The following is a 13,067-nucleotide window of genomic DNA, read 5'->3' on the forward strand; positions in this document are numbered from 1 at the left end:
ATCCTTAGTAAGATGCGCTTTGATGTAATGCCCTGAAACGCAAATATTTGATGGTAAAACAGCAAAGGGAAGGGGAATGCTTCCCTGTTCCTTATCTGTGGTCATACTGGGTTCAAAGGTGCAGATGCAGTCATCATCATCATCATCATCATCATCATCATCGTACCTGGGCTCTTAAGACAATGAGACCGCCACAACTATTTCCTCATCTGTTTGTGATTTATGAAGTCCTCATGATAATTTCTCCTGCCAACCTAGCAGTTCAAAAGCATGTCAAAGTGCAAATAGATAAATAGGTACCGCTCCAGCGGGAAGGTAAACGGCGTTTCTGTGCGCTGCTCTGGTTCGCCAGAAGCGGCTTAGTCATGCTGGCCACATGACCCAGAAGCTGTACGCTGGCTCCCTTGGCCAGTAAAGCGAGATGAACACCACAACCCCAGAGTCGTCCATGACTGTACCTAATGGTCCGGGGTCCCTTTACCTTTACCTTTTACATGATAATTTAGCAAAATTTTATTGTGAATTTCTCTTCTGAAGGCAGCCCTGTTCAGGGAAGATTTTAGCGCTTGATGCTGTATTGTGTTTTTACTATTTTTTGTTGGGAGCTGCCCAGAGTGGCTGGTGCAACCCAGTGAGATGGGCAGCATATAAAACAACAACAATTCACATGTCATATGCAATTTTGCCAAATATTCTCATTTTTGCAAAGCAATTTCCCCTTACACGGTGCATTTTTGCACACTATATTTGCCAATGCAGGCAACCCCCATTTCACGCGTGACCGATATGTGTGCAATCACACACACATGCACAGCGCCAAACCTGGAAGTGTACCAGAAATGTCATAAAATATGCCACTAAAAGGGTTGAGCGGGAGCGGAGCAGGGCAGAGAGGGGGCAGAATGGGGTGTTTCAACGGCATGAGATTTCATGCATGCGCATATTGACCCAGAATGCAACCCCCATGAAAAATCAAGGGTTGTCCATATATGCATTTCAATGCACACTTTATCCTAGCATATGTCTTTTGTATGCATTGCATGGGTGGAAAACATGGGCATTGCAACATCTGGAGGAGTGTGAATTTCAAAGCGTGGCTTTGCCTGGGTTTTGCGTGTTGCTTTGGAAACTTGCGACAGTTTCTCGCTGAGTTGTCCTTATGCTCCTCCTTAGTCTAACAATTGCTCAAGTAAGGATAGGCCATGGGCAGCCAATGTGGTACCCTCCAGATGTTTTCCCCTCCAGCCCCTGCCAACATAGCCAATGGTTAGGGATGATGTTGTCAGCTGCAACATCTGGAAGGAACTACATTGGCTGTTTCAGGGATAGGTAGTCTGTGACAAACACAAATACGGGAGAGTGAATGGTGATAAAAACAACCTCAAAAATGAATCAAGGAGGCAGCAGTGCAAAAGACCTACTGAATAACACGTAGCGCCTCCTAAAAGCTGGCAAGGTGGGATAATTATATATATTTGGGGCTGGCAGGCATGATTCAACATGGCTATTGAGTTAAGGAGCAGGGACCCTGATCACATTCTAGACTGATCATTGGAAAAGATGACTCCCAGGCTTAATCCCATCATTCATTTTCCTAAGCTTTAGGATGGCTTGATGCTCTGAGACGGTGATGAAAAAAGCTTACATTTTGTGACGACTCAGGTCATTAGGCCCAATGCCAATGTGCTCATTCAGCTAATGGACTAATGTGTACCTTTCATTTCCCATCAATTCCTATTTGCAAGCTGTAATAAATGTATCACTCTTTATAGAAATTCATCAGTGATTAATAGAAATAATGGCCCATGACTTTGAGTAAAATCCTCTGTAATATAAAGGATACGGCACAATGCTCTTACGATACAGAAACAACTATCGAGACACTACCTGTCACAATACAATACAATACAATACCTGGCTTTTTTTTAAAAAAATTGCTATCAGGTATCAACAAATATAAAAACAAGTCCTCTGCCTTTTATATTTAATATTTTCCAACAACAATCATTTAATGAGGGAGGTCATGTGTTAAATTATTTTTAGCCAGAACGCTTTTTCCACCACACATGCATATGAAAATTATCCACTTTTTCTCTCGCTGACATCTCCAACTCAGATACTGTACATTCCCCCCCTAGGTTTGTCATGTGTCACATACCACCTGAAAATAATAATGGCTTTCCTTAAAGTTACATGTGAAATCGTTGCAACTTCTCTGAATGATCTATTGACTGAAGCACTGAGATATGGAAATATGGAGATCCCCGTTTAAATGCCAGAACAGGGACCTTCAGATGTGATCCCAAACTAACTGGAAGGCAACGTAACCATAGCAACACGTTCCCCGTTGTCAGGGCCAGGTGCTGAGGAAGGATGTACCTGAATCTAGATGGCATTTGTACCTGCCAATCCAGGACCTTTAAAGTTATTTGCTTGGGCTTGCAGCTAACATACAGCTGGCTGGAGGTAGGGTTAACTGCAAGGTTAGAAGATCAGGCTTCTTGTATTTGTACTCCAAGTCTGGCCAATCCAGAGACTTTTCATTGCCTGCCTATGCAGAGTTCATATTACACATTTCTCTCTTTTTTGTGTATAATTTTGATTCAGTTTTCTGTTTTACAATTTAAAATACTCATTTTACATCCTTAAGGTATCAATGACTTCCATTCTTCTCTTTCCATGATTCATTTTACATACCATAAATCCCGGCATATTTTACAAAAACTATACCATTCAGTAATAATTTATTGCATCCATCAAAACTTGTTTACACCGTTTAATTTATCTTAGTGTTGCCAACGTTTTCAGCTGTACACAATTATTTCCTATATATTCAATAAATGTTTCCCAATCTTCTTTAAACGTATGTTCTTCTTGTTCTCTTATTCTATATTTTAAATCCACAAGCTGCACATATTCCATCAGTTTAAGTTGCCATTCTTCTTTGGTTGGGACCTCACTTGTTTTCCACTTTTGGGCCAATAAAATACGGGCCGCAGTAGTAGCATACAGAAACAACCTTTTTTGACACCTGGGAATTTCAGTCTGAAATATCCCTAACAGAAACAGAAAGGGCTTTTTGGGGGAAAGTACATTTTTTTTCAATTCATTATGGATTATTTCCCAATACTCTTCTACCCTTTTACAAGTCTACCACATATGAAAGAACATTCCCTCTACCATATTACACATTTCTAATCCGGGTCTGAAGAGGGTACTGAGGAGCAAATGCACAGGTGTATCACCGCTTTAGGGTCTAGGCCGTGAGGTGTGTGGCTCAAGCGCCAGAGTCCCTGGTTCCAGGGCTTTTTTCCCCAAGCAGTTTCAGCATGTCTCAGGTGGGCACCATTGCCATTCAAAACGAACAAGGGAAGTGTTGATGGTGAATTCTGGCACCTCTACCCCCCGCTTCAAATAGCGCTGCCTGACTCCACACAACACTTAAGGAATCGGCGGTGGCTGTCTTCACGAACAGCCCTACAGACCATCTTCACTCTATAATTTTTATTAATTTTTTTGTGTTACATTTTAGAATATTCATTTAAACAACCTTAAAGTATCAGTGGCTTCCATTCTTCTTTTTCCATGGTTCATTTTGCGTAACATAAATCCCTGCATATTTTACATAAACTTAACCATTCAGTATTCTATTATTGTTGTTGTTCAGTCGTTTAGTCATGTCCGACTCTTCGTGACCCCATGGACCAGAGCACGCCAGGCACTCCTGTCTCCCACTGCCTTCTGCAGTTTGGTCAAACTCATGCTGGTAGCTTCAAGAACTTCTATTATTACATCCATCACAACTTATTTACACTGTTGAGTTCATCTTAACGCTGCCCACATTTCAAGTGTACACAATTTCCCTCCATATAATCAATAAACATTTTGTTTAAACATTTTGTTTAAACGTATGTTCTTCTTGTTCTCTTATTCTATCTATATGTTAAATCTGTAAGCTGCGCATATTCCATCAGTTTAAGTTGCCATTCATCTTTAGTTGGGACCTCGCTCGTTTTCCATTTTTGGGCTAACAAAACACGGGCAGCAGTAGCAGCATACATAAATAACCTTTTTTCATACCTGGGAATTTCCATCAGAATTATCCCCAACGAAAAGGACATCTTCAATTGAATCCTAAAGATTACAAAGATCCATCGCTGCAGGATCTTTGAAAAGACTATTGATCTGAACAACCAAAGAGGCATGAGTTGAAACTCCAACCACAATCACTAGAGGGCATTCCAAGTCCACCATCTAAACCTGGGTTCATGTCCAGGGGGGTGGAAAGGAGTTTAGGACAATGTGATTCCATCCTCAATGGACTGTTTCTGTTTTCTATCACATAAATCCATAGAATGCGTATCATAAAATCCATCTGACAGGGTGTGTGGCATTCCTGGCAGGTTTGTAAGCATATGCAGTTACGCCGATGTGTCTAAAAATATCTTCGTAAGCAGTAACAACAACTTAATGAGTCCACTGTCATTACTAGAGGCTGGAGAGCAAATGTTTCTTTTCTGTTTGCCACTGTAAACAGGCTTTGATAGGTGGCATGGAGTACAGAGGACCTTAAACTGAAGCAACCTTCTCCACCTGATGACATTGCAGGTCATCCCGGGTGGCCAACGCGTGTCCACAGTTGTGTTCTTTGCACTTCCTGTGTGTCTGTAGACACGAAGCCCAGTGACAATGAAAGATCTGTTATGCGTGTGGCTTTCAACTGATTTTTTTTTAAAATGAAACTGTCACTAATCTGCCTGTAATTTGAAATAATGCTTGCTTACTGGAAAATAGCTGCCTGGAGATTGCCTTACACCTCAGTAGTGTGCACTCATCAGTTCATATGGGGAGATGCAGTCTTTGAAGTCTTGCATTCCTGAGCCATTTGAGGCTTTATAGGTCAAAACCAGCACTTTGAATCAGGCCTGGAAACTAACTGGGAGCAGGTGCAGTTGGGCCAGGATCAAACCATCTTGCCCCAGTGAGCATCCTGGCTGCTGAATTCTGCCCCAGCTGAAATTTCTGAACTGCCTTCAGAGGCAGCTCCATGTATAATGTGTTGCAGTAATCTAACCTAGATGTTACCACAGCATAGATGGTGGTGGTGATGATGATGATTTATTGAATTTATATACCGCTCTATACCTGGAGGTCTCAGGGCGGTTCACAGAAAAGATCAACATAAAAATCACTATATATATATATATATATATATATATATATATATATATATAAAATCAAAATAAGAATGACCCAATAAACCCCCCCCCAACAAAAAAGAGACATATTTTAAAAGGGCATAGGATGTCAATCAGATCAAGCAAATGCCTGGATAAAAAGGAACATTTTGGCCTGGCACATAAAGGTGTATAATGAAGGCGCCAGGCGAACTTCCCTGGGGAGAGCATTCCACAGATGGGGAGCCACTGCAGAGAAGGCTCGTTCTTGTGTTGCCGCCCTCTGAACCTCCTGAGGAGGCGGCACACGGAGGGCCTCAGAAGGTGATCTCAGGGTCCGAGTAGGTTTATATGGAAAGAGGCGATCCTTGAGGTATTGTGGCCCTGAGCAGTTTAAGGTAAGGTTACCAGATTTTTTTCAATGAATCCGGGGACACTTTTCAACTTCAATGGATTTTGCAGGGGGACTGATTTGCAAATCCATGGACTATCCCTGGGAAATGGGGACGTCTGGTAACCTTGGGTTAAGGATGACAGAAGTTAGGCAATCCCTGACCAGCTAGGACACCAGCCAAAGAGGATGGAAGGCATTCCACACCACCAAGGCCTCCTGAGCCTCAAGCAACAGCCAGGATTCAGAAATACCCCCAAGCTGCAAACCCATACCTTTAGAAGATGTGCAACCCCATCAAGAACATGCAACCTCCCCTCCATTCCATCTAGGGAGCTACCCACTAGCAATGCCTCAGTCTTATCAGGATTGAGCTTTAGTTTGTTGGTTCTCATCCAGTCCATTACCGAGGCAAGGCAACGGTCGTTTCAAAAACAAAAAACCAATGGCACAAAAAGGTCAAGCATACTTAACAACAACAACAACAACAACAACATGAATATTTTTGCCACGGTGGTATAGCAGGGGCTCCACCATCCATGCCAAAATATTGTAATCTCATTAGAGAACAAAACTATTTTGTAGGATCGGTCACCAAACATTGATCCAGGTGAGGCAATGGGTGCAACAAGGGAATAAAGGTAAAGGTAAAGGGACCCCTGACCATTAGGTCCAGTTGTGACCGACTCTGGGGTTGCGGCGCTCATCTCGCTTTACTGGCCGAGGGAGCTGGTGTACAGCTTCTGGGTCATGTGGCCAGCATGATTAAGCCGCTTATGGCGAACCAGAGCAGTGCACAGAAACGCCGTTTACCTTCCCGCTGGAGCGGTACCTATTTATCTACATGCACTTTGACGTGCTTTCGAACTGCTAGGTTGGCAGGAGCTGGGACCGAGCAACAGGAGCTAACCCCGTTGCAGGGATTCGAACCACCGACCTTCTGATCGGCAAGTCCTAGGCTCTGTGGTTTAACCCACATGATGAAGGCTAACAAAAGGAAGCTCAATTCAGATGAGGCAAGGGCACTGCTTAGTAAATGACTTCTCTGTGTGGATTTGTGCTATCACCTATTCTAGAGGAGCAACACTGCCTCTAAAGCAGGGCTGATGTTGGACTCTGTTTATTCTGGCAGATATTTTAAAGTGTTCCTGGTTCACAATTTTCAAAATATTTTATTTGTGGTTCTGTGTGCTTTTAACTGGTTCCTTTTGTGATTATCTTACATTTTTACTGGTTATTGTTCCCTGTTTTTATTAGTTTTATTAGTGTCCTGTTTTTATTAGTTGCTTTGGGCAGTGTATACATGGATTAAATCAGAGGAGTAAATACATAAATAAATACCTAGAGGGAAAGTTGGATAAGATAGCTGTGATACAAATATAACACTATTTCAAGGGTGTTGTTGTTGTTGTTGTTACTTTGCAGCACTCAATTTTTAATTTATTTAGGGTCCATGGTATAGCAGCAAATTATGCAAACACACAACCTTTCATTCTGGTACTGACAAACATACCTGTGTATAGAAGCAAAACAGACATGTTATAATTAAAGTACTTCCCCACCTCATACTCTCTTTACCCAGTTAATATCGGATTTGAATTGGTATGTTAAGTGTTTCATGGCAGGAGAAAAATATCCCCCGATTCATGTAGAAAATGAGAAGAGGGGAGGGAAATCAATGTTGCTTCCGTGTAGAAAAGGCATTCCTGGATGTGAGACAACCACCACCAGCAATTACAGTGGTACCTCGAGTTACAAACGCCTCAGGTTACAAATGCTTCAGGTTACAAACTCCTCTAACCTGGAAGAGTTACCTTGAGTTGAGAACTTTGCCCCAGGATGAGAACGGAAAGCATGCCTCTAGTTAAGAACAGTTTCAGGTTAAGAACAGACCTCTGGAATGAATTAAGTTCGTAGCTAGAGGTACCACTATGCTGGGATCAGCGTAGTGCTACTGAGATGGGATTAGGTAATCTAAAAACAGCAGCCACAGACCTGAAATTCCGGAATGCACATACTTAGACGTTTATTTCTTAAAAATGCCACATAACGATATGCAGCTCTGATAGGGCTAATTAAACCAGGGATGGAATGGATCTTGCTTCTCTCACAGCTGTTCTAAACTCCACCTGTATGTTAAACATGATGAGTATTGACAGAGGGTTCAATATTTATTTTAAGTGTGTTTGGTTAGGGACACAAGTGGTATTGTGGTCTAAACCACTGAGTCTCTTGGGCTTGCTGATCGGAAGGTTGGCGGTTCAAATCCCCACGGCAGGGTGAGCTCCCGTTGCTCTGTCCCAGTTTCTGCCAACCTAGCAGTTCAGAAGCCCACAAGTGCAAGTAGATAAATAGGTCCCTCTGTGGCAGGAAGGTAAACGGCGTTTCCGTGTGCTCTGGCTTCCATCACGGTGTTCCGTTGCACCAGAAGCGATTTAGTCATGACACGGAAAGCTATCTGTGGACAAACGCTGGCTCCCTCGGCCTGAAGTGAGATGAGCTCTGCAACCCCATAGTTGCCTTTGACTGGACTTAATGCCCAGGGGTCCTTTACCTTCCTTCCTTCCTTCCTTCCTTCCTTCCTTCCTTCCTTCCTTCCTTCCTTTCTTTCTTTCTTTCTTTCTTTCTTTCTTTCTTTCACACAATTAGCACAGTAGTCTTGATTATCCCCTCCTCCTCCTCCCTATTAAAATAAGCCGCAATGTAATTATGATTACTGCCTCTTTTTGTTTTGTTTGATAATAATGCTGCCTTAGAATGGAGGGGTGGGCAATATAGCCTTTTGATATTCCCCACAGTCTGTTATTCTATGCATTTTAGGGACTTGACTGCAGTGGCTAAAACACACACACAAAAACACCCCTACCATTGAAAGTTGTGGGTTCTCGGCATTGCTGAATATCATACTTCAAATTTCTCTAGGGTTGCTAACCCATGTCTCTCCAGATATCGCTAAACTGCAGCTCCCATAATCCTTGACAATTGACCATGCTCGGCTGGGGCTGATGGGATTTGCAACCCAAGGACATCACGAGGGTTAGCCACCCCTGCTCTAGAGCCAAGATGGGCTGTGTCTCAGTCCTGCAGCATGGTCCCTGACTCCTTCTCTATCTTCTTCAGGTAGGGCTGGGAAAGACTGAGAGCAGAGCACACAGATCTGCTGCCGATCGCTGCACAAATTTCAGAGCTGGGTGGATCAATGGTATAAGGCAGCTTTCCATGTTCCAATACTTAGGGCTAACCATAGTGTTGCAGTTATTATACCACTGCTTTCAAATGTACAGTCATACCTCGGGTTAAATATGCTTCAGGTTGAGCGTTTTCAGGTTATGCTCCGCGGGGACCCGGAAGTAACGGAATGTGTTACTTCCGGGTTTCGCCACTCGCACATGAGCAGATGCTCAAAATGACGTCACGTGCATGCGAATCGCGACCCACGCACACGGAGATGCAGGTTGCATTCGCTTCAGGATGTGAACGAGGCTCCGGAACGGTTCCCATTCGCATCCAGAGGTACCACTGTATATGGTGTTTTCTAGAGCAACATAAGAGATACGAAAAACAAGAGAATTTGGTCCCTGCCCCAATAGGTTTGGGATGTGGGTGGCACTGTGGGTTAAACCACAGCACCTAGGACTTGCTGATCAGAAGGTTGGTGGTTCGAATCCCCACGACGGGGTGAGCTCCTGTTGCTCGGTCCCTGCTCCTGCCAACCTAGCAGTTTGAAAGCACGTCAAAGTGCAAGTAGATAAATAGGTACCACTCCGGCGGGAAGGTAAACAGCGTTTCCATGTGCTGCTCTGGTTCACCAGAAGCGGCTTAGTCATGCTGGCCACATGACCCGGAAGCTGTACCCCGGCTCCCTCGGCCAATAAAGTGAGATGACCGCTGCAACCCCAGAGTCGGTCACGACTAGACCTAATGGTCAGGGGTCCCTTTCCCTTTTACCAATAGGTTTGCAACTAAAGTTGCATTTCACTCCCTGGCTTATTGCCACCTTACTGAATGACTCACACACAACCCAGCAAAGCATGGCTGCCTCAGCATCCCAACTGACCCCAGCCTTTATCTCAACTGCTGCCTCTCAAAGCCTCCAAGATCCCCTCCTCCTCTCTGTCTGCACCACAGCCATCTAATATTCTGTCTTTTAGATTCTCATTTCAGTGGCAGGAGGAATGATAAGCAGAGATGCCTTTAAAACCTCCGGCTTCGACTGCTCTTGACTTGACGCTCTTATCTCAGAGAATAATGCTCAGGGCCCACACACTGCAGTCACCGAGCACTTTCGAAATGGCAGGACAATTAAACTCATTTCTGCGGCAAAAACTACATTTTAAAAAAGGACCCTCCACGGTTTATTTCTTTCCAGTCTTACTTTCCGCCCGGGGGGATTGATTCGGGCGATGTCGGCTCCAGTTGGCAGAATAGACTCATTGAGGGAGCTTCTCCTAAACTGATGTCTTTTTTTGGCTCTCCTCCTCCTCCTCCTCCTCCTCCTCCTCCTCCTCCTCCTCCTCTCCTTTTCTCCCCAGTAGAATAATGAGGCACACTGCAGCTATGGCTCCAAGTATGTCTATTAAACAGTTGGGTGGAAAAGGAAGATGGTGTGACAAACAGCAAATTGCTGGATTACTGCAGACCAAGGGAATGAGAAAACAGATCTGTTTGGAGGGGGCAAGCAGCAGGAGCTCTTCCCTTGTTTAAAACAGGCTGGCCTGGTGACAATGTAGCACACACAGTAATTTGGAGACCACACAGAGAACAGCAATTTGTGCCTGGATGCCATCCCACTGTTCCTTGCATGGACTTCGGTGCACATCTGCCTTAGGATTTACAAGGCAACATAACGGCTCGGTTTGTCTTTGTCTTTATTTCCCATTAGTCTTCACAGTAAGAGAGTTACATTTAAAAAATGGGAGGCATTCAACCGACCATTCTCCGGCAGCTTCTGTTCCAGTCCTCCGGAATCCTCCTCGGGGCCGTTGGATGCGAGACAGCAGAACTTTCAGAGCATCTACTGGCACTCGTTGTCATCTCACAAATCTACCTTTATGGGTCCAGGCTATTCGTTTATTGCTGGCATTTCTAGGGGGAGGGGGAGGCAGAGAAAGAGAGAGGCTGATTTGCCTAGCTGTAGGCTATTGCTTACACCAGTGGTCCTTAGCTGGTGCCTTGGAACCTGCCACGGGGTCATGGCTTGGTCAAGATGGCTCACGACAACAGCATGACTATCACACCAATATATGCATTTGGAAGGAAGGAAGGAGTCCCCAAATGGGTTAAAGGCAGGAATCTAGTCCAAAAATGCTGATGAAGCCAAGTCTGACCTAGAGTCATTCCCCTTACCCAAGGTCTGCTCCTGATCTCTCACTGTGAGAAAAAATACTTGGGTAAAGGCTTCAGTGTAGACTTTCCTTGCTTTCCATCCATCCTTCCCAATTGTATCCCTGTTTCCTGCCCCTCTGAGCTGTCACAAGGTCTTCAAGCATCCATGGTCAAATCCCACAAAACACAGAAGAAGCCGGCTTAAAAGCATCAGCTTAAAGATATGGCAGAATGAACAGTCCTAGAATAATAGAGACGTTGGGCCCTTATAATCTCCATTTGGAGAAACAAAGTCTTCAACGTTTTCAGACTAGGTTCCCACCCATTTGGGGACTCCTTCCTTCCTTCCTTCCTTCCTTCCTTCCTTCCTTCCTTCCTTCCTTCCTAATCCATATATTTGTGTGATGGCTGTGCTGTTGTTGTGAGCCATCTTAGACCAGGCCATGTAGCAGGACACGATGTCAGGAAGATCTGGCTGAGGATAATTGCCTCAGGATGCCACCAACTGACACTGACCCAGGAGATAGTAACCTTAAACAGGTAGGCATTCCACCTGGGACCTAACTTAATCAGGCCCTGATCAGGAAACACTTTTCCTGAAGGGCCATTGTGGAAAGTGGGCAATGGAGATTCCATCCACAAGTTCTGTTGCCGCAGCTGACACTTTATCCATGCTTCTAATGACTGGGAAAACATCCGTTGGGGAACTGGATTTAGCTTGCGGGGATCTCCAGTTGCTGACAGGAAGTTACAGCGTACGATTATAGCTTCAAAGGATCCCCAACATTTCAGCTGCGGGACTGGTTTTGAAGCCGTTTAATGCTGGATAATAAGAATTGCGTAGGTTTTATGTCATCCCCATCTCAGAAACCCTTGGCATCAGATTGAGATTCCTGCTGCTTGCAGCAAGTGGAATTGAAAAACCAATTGCTGGCGTTAAAAGTGTGGAGAAATGAATAGATGTCATGCAGGGGTTGGGCAGCCATGTGGCAGCAGGCTGTGACCAGTCCTGCAAATGCTTGTCCTTTATCAACATCTGAAGAAGAAGAAGAAGACGACTTTGGATTTGATATCCCGCTTTATCACCACCCTAAGGCGTCTCAAAGAGGCTAACAATCTCCTTTCCCTTCCTCCCCCACAACAAACACTCTGTGAGGTGAGTGGGGCTGAGAGACTTTGAAGTGTGACTAGCCCAAGCTCACCCAGCAGCTGCTGTGGAGGAGCAGGGAATCGAACCCGGTTCACCAGATTATGAGTCTACCGCTCTTAACCACTACACCACACTGACTCTCTCTCATCTGGAACAGGGAGCTGGAATCCAGTGACATTGAGAGACCACTATGTTGGCTACCCCCGGTGTAAAGTTTAGGAGTCAAATCTCTGTTTTTCTAGCAGTATAACACATTGGATCTGGGAGCAGTCCCAGCCCAGGTTTCACTCAGGACCCAGCCTCTTTCTCCAATCTAGACCTGTATAGACTATCATGGAAGCTTATTTAAAAATAAAATAAAATATATTTATGCTTTTCAAATTTATACATTTCACTAATTTTATAAATATTTTAACTTTTCAAAACTTGACTTCCTTCCCCCTCTGTCTGCAGTTCCTTAAATTTATTTTTAATATCTTCTGCATATTCAAATTAACTTAATTTGCTCATTTATTAATCTACTTTAAATATATACTCTTATAAAACTGCAGTTTATTACAATAATCCTGCCAATGTTCTCATCTGTTTACAATTTATCTATTTATTCCATTCTTTTATAAAAAGTTTGTTATCTTCATTTCTTGTTCTTCCAGTAAGTTTTGCCATTTCTGCATATTCCATAAGTTCTTGAATCCATTTTTCCTTTGCTGGGACTTCTGCTTCTTTCCATTTTGGGGCGAGTAACATTCTTGCTGCTGTAGTTGTATATATTAATAGGTTTCTATACAGTTTAGGTAATTCTGTCCCTATAATTCCCCAAAGAAAAGCTTCTAGTATTTTTTTTTTTAACAAACATTATTTTAAACATTCTTTTCAATTCATTATATATCATTTCCCAGTAATCTTTAAACTTACTGCAAGACTACCACATATGATAAAAAGAACCTTCTTTCTCTTTACATTTCCAACATTTATTTGATTTAGATTTATACATTTTTGCCAATTTACTCGGTGTTAGATACCA

The sequence above is a fragment of the Podarcis filfolensis genome (genome assembly GCF_964270895.1).
Source record: "Podarcis filfolensis genome assembly, chromosome: 5".
In the NCBI taxonomy this organism is placed as follows: domain Eukaryota; kingdom Metazoa; phylum Chordata; class Lepidosauria; order Squamata; family Lacertidae; genus Podarcis; species Podarcis filfolensis.